A 14,010-nucleotide genomic window follows, 5' to 3' on the forward strand; every position below is an offset into this window, starting at 1 on the left:
ATGGTTGTTAGTATTTGCCTTATGTATTGAGGTGCTCCTATGTTGGGGGCATAAGTATTTACAATTGTTATATCTTCTTCTTGGATCGATCCCTTAATCATTATGTAGTGTCCTTCTTTGTCTCTTCTGATAGTCCTTATTTTAAAGTCTATTTTGTCTGATATGAGAATTGCTACTCCAGCTTTCTTTTGGTTTCCATTTGCATGGAATATCTTTTTCCATCCCCTTACTTTCAGTCTGTATGTGTCTCTAGGTCTGAAGTGGGTCTCTTGTAGACAGCATATATATGGGTCTTGTTTTTGTATCCATTCAGCCAATCTGTGTCTTTTGGTGGGAGCATTTAGTCCATTTACATTTAAGGTAATTATCGATATGTATGTTCCTATTCCCATTTTCTAAATTGTTTTGGGTTCGTTATTATAGGACTTTTCCTTCTCTTGTGTTTTTGTCTAGAGCAGTTCCTTTAGCATTTGTTGTAAAGCTGGTTTGGTGGTGCTGAACTCTCTCAGCTTTTGCTTGTCTGTAAAGGTTTTAATTTCTCCATCAAATCTGAATGAGATCCTTGCTGGGTAGAGTAATCTTGGTTGCAGGTTTTTCTCCTTCATCACTTTCAGTATGTCCTGCCACTCCCTTCTGGCTTGTAGAGTTTCTGCTGAGAGATCAGCTGTTAACCTTATGGGGATTCCCTTGTGTGTTATTTGTTGTTTTTCCCTTGCTGCTTTTAATATGCTTTCTTTGTATTTAGTTTTTGACAGTTTGATTAATATGTGTCTTGGCGTATTTCTCCTTGAATTTATCCTGTATGGGACTCTCTGTGCTTCCTGGACTTGATTAACGATTTCCTTTCCCATATTAGGGAAGTTTTCAACTATAATCTCTTCAAATATTTTCTCAGTCCCTTTCTTTTTCTCTTCTTCTTCTGGAACCCCTATAATTCGAATGTTGGTGCGTTTAATGTTGTCCCAGAGGTCTCTGAGACTGTCCTCAGTTCTTTTCATTCTTTTTTCTTTATTCTGCTCTGCAGTAGTTATTTCCACTATTTTATCTTCCAGGTCACTTATCCGTTCTTCTGCCTCATTTATTCTGCTATTGATCCCATCTAGAGTATTTTTCATTTCATTTATTGTGTTGTTCATCATTGTCTGTTTCATCTTTATTTCTTCTAGGTCCTTGTTAACTGCTTCTTGCATTTTGTCCATTCTATTTCCAAGATTTTGGATCATCTTTACTATCATTATTCTGAACTCTTTTTCAGGTAGACTGCCTATTTCCTCTTCATTTGTTAGGTCTGGTGGGTTTTTATCCTGCTCCTTCATCTGCTGTGTGTTTTTCTGTCTTCTCATTTTGCTTATCTTACTGTGATTGGGTTCACCTTTTTGCAGGCTGCAAGTTCGTAGCTCCCGTTGTTTTTGATGTCTGTCTCCAGTGGCTAAGGTTGGTTCAGTGCGTTGTGTAGGCTTCCTGGTGGAGGGGACTAGTGGCTGTGTTGTGGTGTATGAGGCTAGATCTTGTCTCTCTAGTGGGCAGGTCCACGTCTGGTGGTGTGTTTTGGGGTGTCTGTGGACTTATTATGATTTTAGGCAGCCTCTCTGCTAGTGGGTGGGGTTGTGTTCCTGTTTTGCTATATGGTTGGCATAGGTTGTCCAGCACTGTAGCTTGCTGGTCGTTGAGCGAAGCTGGGTGCTGGTGTTGAGATGGAGATCTCTGGGAGATTTTCGCCGTTTGATATTATGTGGGGCTGGGAGGTCTCTTCTTGACGAGTGTTCTGAAGTTGGCTCTCCCACCTCAGAGGCAGAGTCCTGACTCCTGGCTGGAGCAGCAAGAGCCTTTCATCCACTCGGCTTTTGGGAGGTCTGAGGTCTCCTGCCAGCGTTCAGTAGGTGTTCTGTAGGAGTTGCTCCACGTGTAGATGTATTTCTGGTGTATCTGTGGGGAGGAAGGCGATCTCTGCGTCTTACTCCTCCGCCATCTTGGAAAGCTCTCCCAGGTTATTTTAAATGGTACCATTTGTCAAGCACCTGCTAGATACTTAAAACACTATGAGACACTTACTACCAGTTGATCCCACCAGCCCCCACTTTCAGTATGGAAGAATTATTATTCCCGTTTCAAAAATTACCACCCATTTCACAGGTGGCTGGTTTGCCCAAGATCATCCAGCAGGGAATTGACAGAACTAGGATCTGAACTTATGCCTCAGGACTTCCCTGCTTAGGAGCCAGATCCTGGAATGGTGCCTGGTATGTCATGGTGGTCAGCAAATATTTTGTGGCCTGAATGACTCCAAAGCCCACGCTTTTTCCACAACATGGTAGAAATCCTCTAGAATTGGAGGTGAAGAGGTGAAGAAGACAGAAACTCAAGGCCAGAGCTCTGGGTGACCCGGGTCTGGATATTGAGAGAGAAATATTCATTCTTTTTTTTTTTTTTTTTTTTGTGCGGCATGCGGGCCTCTCACTGTTGTGGCCTCTCCCGTTGCGGAGCACAGGCTCCGGACGCGCAGGCTCAGCGGCCATGGCTCACAGGCCCGCTTCTCCGCGGCATGTGGGATCTTCCCGGACCGGGGCAGGAACCCGTGTCCCCTGCATCGGCAGGCGGACTCTCAACCACTGCGCCACCAGGGAAACCCAGAAATATTCATTCTTTTTGCTCTACCAGTGGCTGGTTCCACCAACTTGTAATAATTACCCACACTGCAAGGCAATATTTATTAGATACCTTAAGGCTAGTGAATCATAAAAACAGGCAAATGACAACAACAACAAAAAAGGTTATTAGTATTAATTATTAGGAATATCTCTTGATTTTAGGGTAATCCCTCACAAAATATTTATTAATCACTACTTGGTCATTTGCTGCCCTCTCACACACACACCCAGTGGATCTTGGATCATCGTACCAAAAGATTAGGAATGAATCTAAAGTGCCGGTCTTACAGAAAGGCAAATACTGAAAATATCATTTATATGTGGAATCTAAAAAAACCGAACTCGTAGAAACAGAGAGCAGTGTGGTGGTTACCAGGACCTGGGTGGTGGCGGAAATGGGGAGATGTTGGTCAAAGAGTACACACTTCTAGTTATAAGACAAATAAGTTCTGGGGTTGAATATACAGCATGGTGATTATAGTTAACAATATTGTAGTATATACTTGAAAGTTACCAAGAGAATAAATCTTAAACATTCTCACCATAAAAAAGAAATGATAATTATGGACAGGACGGAAGTATGAGCTAATGCTGTGATGGCAATCATTTTGCAATATATGAATGTATCAAATCAACACATTGTACACCTTAAACAATAAGTCAGTTATATCTGAATAAAGCTGGGGGGAGGGAAATATTAAAAAATAAAGTTCAGGTCTTTCAGCATGGAGCTCTCCAGAAGTTTATAAATCGTTGAACATCTTTTTCCTAAATGTCAGTTTCCCGAGCCCTACAGAAGACGTACATATGCCTTCAGATTCTTTTCTTAGTACACATGCTGAAAAGAGTGAACAACATGCGAAGAGCCCTTTCCAATTTCTACTTCGAAGAGCATATTAGTGGACGCTGCAGTGGTGCTGGAGGGACCATCCACATCTGCCTTTAAGGGGCTGAGCCTGGACACAGGATGGGTTTTCTGTGAGGAAAAATCCTGAAGCCCTTGATCTAGTGTCAACTGTGTTTACTAGTTCTTGATACATTTTCTTTTTTAAAATATATAACCCACACACTCACAGTAACATTTTAAATTTAGAATTATTGATAAATAGTATTTCCTATCAATAATCTTATATAGAAGTCTTACGTATAGTACCAAATGAATAGTTTCTTACAATTTTATTGAAGTGTAGTTGATTTACAAAGTTGTGTTAATTCCTGGTGTACAGCAGAGTGACTCAGTTATACATATATATTCTTTTTTGTATTCTTTTCCATTATGGTTTATCACAGGATATTGAATATAGTTCCCTGTGCTATACAGTAGGACCTTGTTGCTCATCCATTCTATGTAAATAGTTTGCATCTGCTAATCCCAAACTCCCAGTCCTTCACTTACTCACCCCTCTCCCCGTTGGCAACCACAAGTCTGTTCTCTATGTCTGTGAGTCTGTTTCTGTTTCATAGATAGGTTCATTTGTGTCATATTTTAGATTCCACATATAAGTGATATCATATGGTATTTGTCTTTCTCTTTCTAACTTTGCTTAGTATGATAATCTCTAGGTCCATCCATGTTGCTGCAAGTGGCATTATTTCATTCTTTTTTATGGCTGAATAATTTTCCATTGTATGTGTATATATAGGTAGATAGAGAGATATAGATATATACGCACTACATCTTCTTTATCCATTCATCTGTTGATGGACATTTAGGTTGTTTCCATGTCTCGGCTCTTGTGAATAGTGCTGCTATGAACATAGGGGTGCATGTATCTTTTCGAATTATAGTTTTATCTGGGTATATGCCCAGGTGTGGGATTGCTGGATCATATGGCAACTCTGTTTTTAGTTTTTTGAGGAACCTCCATACTGTTCTCCATGGTGGCTGCACCAATTTACATTCCCACCAATGTGGGTTCCCTTTTCTCCACACCCTCTCCAGCATTTACTGTTTGTAGACTTTTTGATGGTGGCCATTCTGACTGGTGTGAGGTGATACCTCGTTGTAGTTTTTATTTGCTTCTCTAATAATTAGCGATGATGAGCATCTTTTCATGTGCCTATTGGCCATCTATATATCTTCTTTGGAATATTGTCTGTTTAGGTCTTCTGCCCATTTTTTGATTGGGTTGTTTGTTTGTTTTGTTATTGAATTGTATGAGCTGTTTGTATATTTTGGAAATTAAGCCCTTGTCAGCTGCATCATTTGCAAATATTTTCTGCCAGTCCATAGGTTGTCTTTTCATTTTGCTTATGGTTTCCTTTGCTGTGCAAAAGCATATAAGTTTGATTAGATCCCATTTGTTTATTTTTGCTAAGGAAATTATTATTGAGGATAAAAGGAGTCTGTCCCAAACAGGACAGAGGAAGTTCATTCTTCTGTGGCTCAGATACCCTGGATTTGAATGCTAGTCATTTCACTGATGAATCTTTTCTGAGCACCAGTGATGCTCACGAGCCAGGTGCTGGGGATTCAGTGATAAGCAAGATGAACACAGTTCTAGCTGCTTGGAGCACATAGTCTATAAGTAAGCAATTAGAGTAAATTATGGTCAGTGCTCCAGTAGGAAAGATGCAGGCTATACCTGACAGGAACACTGCTTCTAGTCTGCAGGGGCCAGAGAAAGCTTCTTGGAGGAAGCAACAAGTAAGCTGAAATCTGAAGGAGCGAGCCAGGTGAAGGGGAAGAACGTGCCAGACGACGAGAGGTGTATCTGCAGCACCTCAGAGAGCGCAGGCACAGTGCTCCTAACACCTGAGGTCCTGCATGCCTGGAAGGTAGAGGGTAACATGAGGAGTGCTAAAAGGAGCAGCCAGAGGGCCGGCCGTGATGGGCCCCATGAACCATGGACTTCATCCAAGGACAATGAGAAGCCATTGCAGGGATTAAGCAGGGGTGACATGCTCAGACTTGTGGTTCAAAGGGGGTGGAAGTCAAATTGTGAAGGATCAAGACGAGAGGCAGAGGGACCAGAGGGGAGGCTTCACGGAAGAGCCCAGGCAAGAGATGATGGTATATGAAGAAGTGCAGTGGTAGAGGCAGGCGGAGAAGTGCTTGGTTGGAAAAAGGTTTCAAAGCAGAATCTACAAGGCTTGTTGAGAGAGGGTCATTCTTCTCCTCCACTTTGAGCCACAGGAAGGATGATGGTGCCTGTAGCTGAGAAAGGGAACGTCAGTGGAGTCATAAGTTGGAGACGTGGAGGGAAATTGGAGGAGGGAGGACATGAGTTCCTTTGGGGTAGGGTGACCATATCGTTTAGTATCCAGACCAGCACACATCTGAAAAGGAAAGGAGGTACTATTGGTACTATTGGGACAACAACATAAACTGAGCCTGTTCCTGGAAAACCAGACATATGGTCATTCTCGTGTGGCGACATATTGAGGTGGGAGGTACCAATAAGATATTCAAGTGAAGATATCCATTAAGACAGCAGATATATGTGTCTGAGTTTATGTGAAATTCTTTTATTTATTTGTTTATTTATGGCTGTTGCTGCACACAGGCTTTCTCTAGTTCGTTGCGGCGCACGGGCTTCTCATTGCAGTGGCTTCTCTTGTTGCGGAGCACGGGCTGTAAGCGCGTGGGCTTCAGTAGTTGTGGCACGCGGGCTTAGTAGCTGTGGCTTGCGGGCTTAGTTGCTCCAGGGCATGTGGGATCTTCCTGGACCAGGGCTCGAACCCGTGTCCCCTGCACTGGCAGGTGGATTCTTAACCACTGCGCCACCAGGGAAGCTCTATGTGAAATTCTTGACCAAAGCATTTTCCACCAAAAGAACAATTAAGGGAGTTGTTTCTTTCCAATTGCTCTATGATGTTTAATTGACACATTTTATGACTGTTGTCATTATAGCTGCCAGAATAAACTGGCAGCAAAGGATTATTGCTCTGTCCTTTCCCTTATAGCATTTCTTATATCAGGGGGTCCAGGAATACCTTGAGTGTGCCCAGGAGAACTGTCTCCATCTTGAAGTTAGAGTCAGGATGAAATGTGATCAAAGGCAACTTGCCTAAAGTCAGACTTTTAATGGGGGTCAATTAAGACAACAATGATGGATGAGCACACATATATCCCAATCCTGGAGGGAAAGAAAACTAAAAAGTATATTCTACTGACTCTGAGTTAGTGGCATCATTTTATAACTGGATGACAGCATGTTGTTGCCATGGTTGTTATAATCATTAGCAATTATCATTATGACAGGTGCCACATAGATCCTCGGCATCAGTCTTTGTCAAAGATAGCATAAATGAATGCATATATTAAAGCTCTTTCCACTTTTAGTTCATTCGCATTTTGAAGGCTAAACCTGAAATAACATGAAGACATTTATTACTGTCACCTACTAGCTGATTATATCATCATGAGAGAAAGCTATTTTAGAGAATACACACAACAATGATGGATTTGGATAGTAAGTCTGCAGAATTAATACAGCTCACAAACAGTAAAGATTTAAATTATTATTTGATAATTTGTAAGCTGAATGTACTAATACAGAGAATTATTTCTCTAGTGTTGACAAAATTAGAGCAGGTGAAAATTTAAGAGTTGCCAGTATGGAGACTCACGCTTCTCTCAGTGTCCGAGCATCCGTGAGCTCTATTGTGTGTTGTATATGCTGTTTTACCTGGAAAGTGATCGATAACATTTTCTCAGTGACTGATCTTCATTAAAATCTAGAAAGTCTCCTTCTGAGCTTCAATTAATTATTTTTTTGGCATGACCACTACTGATGGAGAGCCAGCAGCTGCTGAGAAAGCAATGATCTCCGAAAGGAAAGGGAAATGACCTAAGTGGCCATCCCTAGTAGGATGGATGAATAAGTTGGTGTATTCATGCAATGGAGTACTATACAGAAATGGAAATAAAAGAGGCACAGCTACCCACATCAACACGGATGAACCTTACAATGCACAATGCTGAGTGAAAGAAAGAGAACACATAGTATACCTCTAGGATCAGAAGTTGGACTTAGAATATTGTTGGAATGTGTTCATAGCTGATAACCCCATAATGAAAAGGAAGGAAGTGATTGTCATGAAAGATAGAATGGTGTCACCCCCAGAGGGAAGAGAAGGTCATGTGACTGGGGAGGGGCATGTGGGGTTTCCAGGATGCTGGCAATGTCCTGTTTCTTGACCTGACTAGTGTTCACTTTATAATAAATTGTTAGTCTGTGCATCTGTATCTTATGCACTTTTCTGAATGTGTACTTCACACACAAAAAAATTCTTTTAAGATAAAGAGACCACTTGAGTAGTGATTTGAGGGAACCTAAACTGCAAATTTTTAAAATTCTAATTACAATGATTTATTCCCCAAAGGAATAATTTGGGGAATATTCCCAAATATTCTATTCCCTAAAATAATTCTTCCAGCTCTACCTTTTCCTCCTTCTGTTCAGAAGTCTCCCCCAATACCATCTCCCCATCAGATGGCCCTTTCTTTTAATTCCACTCGATTCTCCCCTGCCCCCTACCCCACCCATAGTAGGCTCCCATGACCTCAACCGTCTCTTGGTTTCTGGCACAAGGAGAGGTCGTCTCTTGGCAGGCAGCAGGCACGACTGTTGGGAGACACTGGGTAACCACACTGCCTCATAGCAGCACTGGGGGAAAGAGACTCAGTGGTGAGCACAGCCTCCCACCCAACTTACAGTATTGGCAATGTACTCTCCTCTTTGAAGAATGAGGGATTTATGCAGGGAGCTACTTTGCTCATTCAGAGTGCAGAGGCCTCGTAGCTGTCCACAACATTCCAGACAGGGTGGCGCCCCTTTCCCAGTGAGGAGAATTAGCCCCGTGGTGTACTTCCTGTCACCTGTTCTAGAACATTCCACAACAGTCTTCACCCTCCTTATAAATACGGGATTGAGATCCCTGCCTGAAAGAACAACTTGAAAAACTGAGCCCTGTTAGAAAACCTTTATTCTGAAGTCTCCTGGGAAAATTTTTTTACAGCCATCACCTCTGCTAATAGATGCCAAGCTTTTCCCCAGCTAGGCCCACCAGGAGTAACAAGAATCAGCAGTGTAGATAGGAATCATGTCTAAAAACCTCATACCTGTTACAAACCTCATTTCCTTTCAGCCAAGCAGGATTCCATCCTGCTACCCAGGACTGGTGGGGATCTGCACTAAGCTGCAGGGCTGCGTGAACCACCACACTGTCTCCTGAGGCTGCTTCGTAAAAAGATGCGTTTGCAGAGGATTATCAGATAGTCTATACAAAGCATAAATGTGAGCTCTAGCTTGAACCTGTTCTATTTCCTTGGATTTGAAATCATCACCTTTGATCTTAATTTTAGTCCTCTATGGTAACCATGGTTTCAGAATTCTTCTTCCAATTATTATGAGCAGTTACATAAAGGAAATACTGGGTTTAATCTCTTAAGCCTCCTCTGAAATTTCTACTTTGGTCTGCGTGGGAATTCACTTATAAAATGAACTTTGGACCCTGCTTTTCCAGGCAGACAGTGGCTGTCAGAGCTGAGCAGTTTCATTTTCAGGCCACTCAGCTTGGCAGAGGGCTCGGGCCTAAGCGACCTTTGCCCGAGTGAGTGTAGAAATAGCTCATCTTGCTCCGGTCACGGCCTCCCTGGGGCCTCCCAGCCTCGGGCTGTTTTAACACCACTGCATTTGCCAAGAAAATGCCCTTACCACGCCTGCCTCATTAGCTCTCTGTCTTGTGGCTTTCCAGAGTCCTCTGGGTCAAGCCCATACTTCTGACCGTTACCACCTTAACTTACGGACAGCTGTCTCCTCCAGTCATTCTGTAGGTCCTCTCCAGCTTTTGTCCCTTCTCCCTCCTCCACTTCCCACCCTGTTAAAACTCTTCAAGCCCAAGACCCCCGGCACCCTGGCCACCCCAACACGCAGGGGCCTCTGTCTGCTCTGAATCTGGGAGTGCCCTGCTCTGCCTCTCCAGGCACTTCACTGGAGTGTTGTTTTGTGGCGCTGTTTATCTCAGCTTAGGTAGAGCTGGTTTTCCATCTTCATTAAAATCTCCTGAGGGTGGAGCCCTGTCCAATGCTTTGTGCACAGACAGTGCCTAGCCCCTGTGGGGCATTCAATATTGATATGTCAAGTAAAGGCTCAGATTTTTTTAACCTCACCCCATAATCTTCAATCAGCCCTCACAGGCATCCCCCCACCACTTTCCTCCTCACCTGATTAATCTTCTCTAATGGCTGTCTTGACACAGCCCAACGCCAAATCAAAGAACAGCACGGCTTTCTTGTTCCGGGGAAGTTTTCTCACGTAGATGCCACCTTTTTTAATAACCTTACTTTCCAACTCTATCTCTGGATTCCATCCCTTTCCCAATCTCTTGAAAAACTTATTTGCTTGTTTTTCGGTCAATAGTGTGATCTTTACTCTTTTTCATCTCTCTCCATTAGACTGGGAGAATCCCAAGGACAAAAACCATGCCTGTGCTTTATTATATAGCCCCAAGAGTTTCACATCCCTAAGAAATTCGGAGGCCTTCCCTGATTCACTGATTGACAGTTTTAGGTAGAGATTCACAGAAGCCTTCTCCATCAGACAGTACCATCTGTCTCATTTTAATCCCATATGAACTCCCTTAACCACACCCTTACACCCTTCTGCTATGAACAGTCCCTCCCTCACACCACATCATCAACTGTCCTTTGAAATCCTCCCATTGCTGACTTATCATAAAGTCTTCACTTGAAATATTAAGGACTTAGACCCATGCTGGCTATTTAAATTTAAACTGTATTTAAAATTAAATACAGTTTATTTCCTAAAGTTTCCAATTTAGTCACACTAGCTGCATTTCATATGATCAGTAGCCACATGTGGCCAGTGCCTACCATATTGGACAGCACGGATACAGAACATTTCCAACATAACACAAAGTTGTATTGGACAGTGCTGACTTAGAGCAAGCAAGAAGAGTGATGAGAAAACAGGGGAAAGAAGGATTTATTGAGCCAGCAGGGATCATCTAGTTCATTTCAGAACTCTTAGGCATGAATGTGCCTAAACTCTTTTGAGGAATATGGTAGTTCATTTTCCTGTTCTCTTTCATTTTCTATCAATTTCAAGGAGAGTCTTTTTACCACCTTCTGCGTAATCTATCAAACCTATCACAATCCATACAGGCAGGAAGTTCTAACATTATTTGTGGAATTCCTTGCTTGCCTGAGACAGCTGACCTGGGTAGCCCAATATATGTGATCTTTAAACATCTACTTGATTTTTTTAATCGCAGTTTCAGTTTTATGCTTTACTGAGATTCTTTTGTTCTTGACCCTGAGAGGGCATATCATTATGGACTCAGGTTTACAAGTAAAATAATTAATAATCTAAATTTCAGGTATTCAGAAGTACTCAGAGAGGAAACTAGAGCAAAGCCAGAAAAACAAAGATGTTTCACTTTTCCTATAATGTGGTTATTTACATGGGTTGGATTTGGGAATTTGTTAGCTTGTTTTAGTAAGTTCTCCTCTTCTCTCGCCGAAATGCTTAAAAAAAAAAAAAAAAAAAAAAAGGAATTCCTATACAAATTCAAGATCCTTGAGATTTCATGGGTTTGTTTTGTTTTTATTTGTTTGTTTTCACCACCCCGTGTGGCTTGTGGGATGTTAATTCCCCAACTGGGGATTGAACCCGAGCCCTGGCAGTGAAAGCACGGGGTCCCAACCACTGGACCACCAGAGAATTCCCTGAGATTTTGTCTTTAAGGGCTAGTTTTTAGCACTTCTTCCTCTTTTTTATCTCTGGTAATGCCATCACCAACACTGAGATTCTCTTTTCTCATTATAGAAGAGACTGCCTGTACAATTCATAGCTATGTAGAAACTTAAGAGAAAATATATTATGGCCCCTGTTGATATTCATAATGTTTCTTTTACATGCATTAGGCAAAGGCCCAAACCAGGGCTTCCCTGGTTGCTCAGTGATTGAGAGTCCGCCTGCCGGTGCAGGGGATGCGGGTTCGTGCCCTGGTCTAGGAAGATCCCACATGCCATGGAGCGGCTGGGCCCGTGAGCCATGGCCGCTGAGCCTGCGCGTCCGGAGCCTGTGCTCCGCAACTGGAGAGACCACAACAGTGAGAGGCCTGCGTACCGCAAAAAAAAAAAAAAAGAAGAAGAAGACCCAAATCATTCCCAGCATTACTAAATGGATTTAATATCCGCTTAATTTGATCCCTGTAAATGCAACTAAAAATTTTTCATCTTGATCCTGCTAAGAAAATAGTAAATCACATGAATGATGGGGAATGTGCTTGCATTTCTGATAATGGTTCCAAAACAGATGGTCCCTATTTACAACCATCACAATTAACATATCACCACTGGCAATCCACCACAGCTCACCAGAGTTCAGTTTTTTTTTTCTTTGTTTGTTTTGTTTTTTTCAGCTTTATGCAAACCTCTTCTGCCCTTTATCTGTCTCTAAAAGGATACATTCCTCTAGTACATTTGGATCCGGAAAAAAATAAGAAAACAACCCTGCTGTCTGCTCTCTCAACTACTTACATTCAGCTTTGCACAGGAGCCTCGTACATGATTACACGCAAAAAACTCTGACCCTGGCTTCTGAACGATTTCTCAATATCCCAGGAGAAAATAATTTGCAGTAGGAAGCTTGTGCCTTTTTTCCCTCTTCTCATAAAAACAGCAGTTGTATTACTCCCGTAATATAAAGTATATGTCCTTCGGCACTAATACCCCATGTTACAGCAGTTAATCGCTTTAAATGCAGTTCACGGGGAAGCCCTTTGCTCAAAAGTAATCATGACCATTCAGGATTCCAGTCGTTTTGTATCAGAGCTCATTGATATTTGCATATTTTAATAGGGATTCCACACCATCTTTATGAATCCACCACTGCAGCCTACATTTTTGAAGGCACCCAGTTTGTCAAGGAGCAATCAGTTTCAAAAATTACAAAGAAACAAACATGTCTATAGAGAAGCTTCAGCTGCCACAATAGTCCCCACTGTCACCAGGTCCCTGATGAACGGGAAACTCTAGGATCAAAGCAATGCACAAGATGAGCTGATTGTGACTTTTTTTTTTAATGAGAGAGAAACTCTTTCTCCCTTCTCTTTCCTTGTGTGTTTAATAATTTGGGCTCCATATTCATATTATTGCAAAATTCTCTCCAGGAGAATTGAGCTCATCAGGACATTTGCATCTTCTCACTCATACTCATCTGGACATGTTATATCTGAAAACTGGAAAATGCAAGTGCATTCACAGACATGCAAAAAATGAAAGCGGGAAACGCCAAGCCCATTTATCATTCTCAGTGAAAAAATCATCCAGGAAGCTTCTTCTGGGAGAGAAGCAAATGAATGAAAGGGTGAGCAGAGTGCTAATAATGTACCACGGTCCAGATTAAAGTGTCAGTGCTTCTGCTTGGCATCTGACCAACTGAAAGGCTTCTCTGGGTTTGATTAGCAAAAGGAAGATACTCAAAGAGATGTGAGCTGAATGCCCAGAATACATTTTCATAAGCCAGCCATGCCTTGTCAAACTGGTAGCAGAGATGATGCTGGCAGAATTGTGAGGCAGATGAATCGGTGTTTCCAGGGATCTTTACCGAGGCTCCCTAGCAGCTTATCTCATGCCCAGCTTGCCTCAGTTTAAGAGCAGGGTGTAGAGATCTACCACGTGTGGAACTGGCAACACCAGTGTCCTCCCAGTATCACGTAGAAACCATTTCTCCCTCTATTCAGGCAATGCACCTCACTCACGCAGTCTGACCATCACCACCTCAGCGAGCACCAACTTGCGGGAGACCCCTTACCTCCCCTCTAGGCAAAGAAAATAGAGACCTCTGTGCCAGAGGTCCTGACCACACCCTCTCCAGAAGAGGAGGAAATGCCTCACAACCCTTTGCAATGAGCCCACTGCCAAGGAAAGCAAACAGTTAACTTTTCAACCAGTTTGTCCTGACATTGGATTTAAGCATTTTCAGGATCTGATCCCAGACAGGAGCCTAGAGTGACACCCCCAGCGTTTCCCCGCTTAAATTGGCCTGCATTTCCCCTTCCCTGGGAACTTCAAACACCTTCCAAGAGCCTTCTTCCCAACATTAGCTCTTATACTGCTAATTTATAAAAGAGAACCTTCAAAACATCACCACAATTAGATTAACCTTTGTTTCCTCCCCCCCAGCTTTATTGAGACATAATCGACATATAGCTTTAAGTTTAAAGGGTAATGTGATGATTTGATTCAGGTATCTGTTGTGAAATGATTGCCGGGATAGGCTTAATTAACAACTGCATCACCTCACATATTTATCTTTTCTTTTTTAGTGAGAAGATTTAAGATTTAAGATGTACACTCTCAGCAACTTTCAAGTATATAATACAGTAT

The 14,010-nt window shown here is 42.3% G+C and overlaps 1 long non-coding RNA gene across 1 annotated transcript in view; it reads left to right on the plus strand.

The window, feature by feature from the left end:
* Positions 1-14,010, plus strand: part of LOC103084182 (uncharacterized) — a 174,477-nt gene that overhangs the window by 79,120 nt on the left and 81,347 nt on the right. The window lies entirely within an intron of this gene.

The sequence above is a fragment of the Lipotes vexillifer genome, unplaced genomic scaffold (assembly GCF_000442215.2).
Source record: "Lipotes vexillifer unplaced genomic scaffold, Lipotes_vexillifer_v1.1 scaffold807, whole genome shotgun sequence".
In the NCBI taxonomy this organism is placed as follows: Eukaryota; Metazoa; Chordata; class Mammalia; order Artiodactyla; family Lipotidae; genus Lipotes; species Lipotes vexillifer.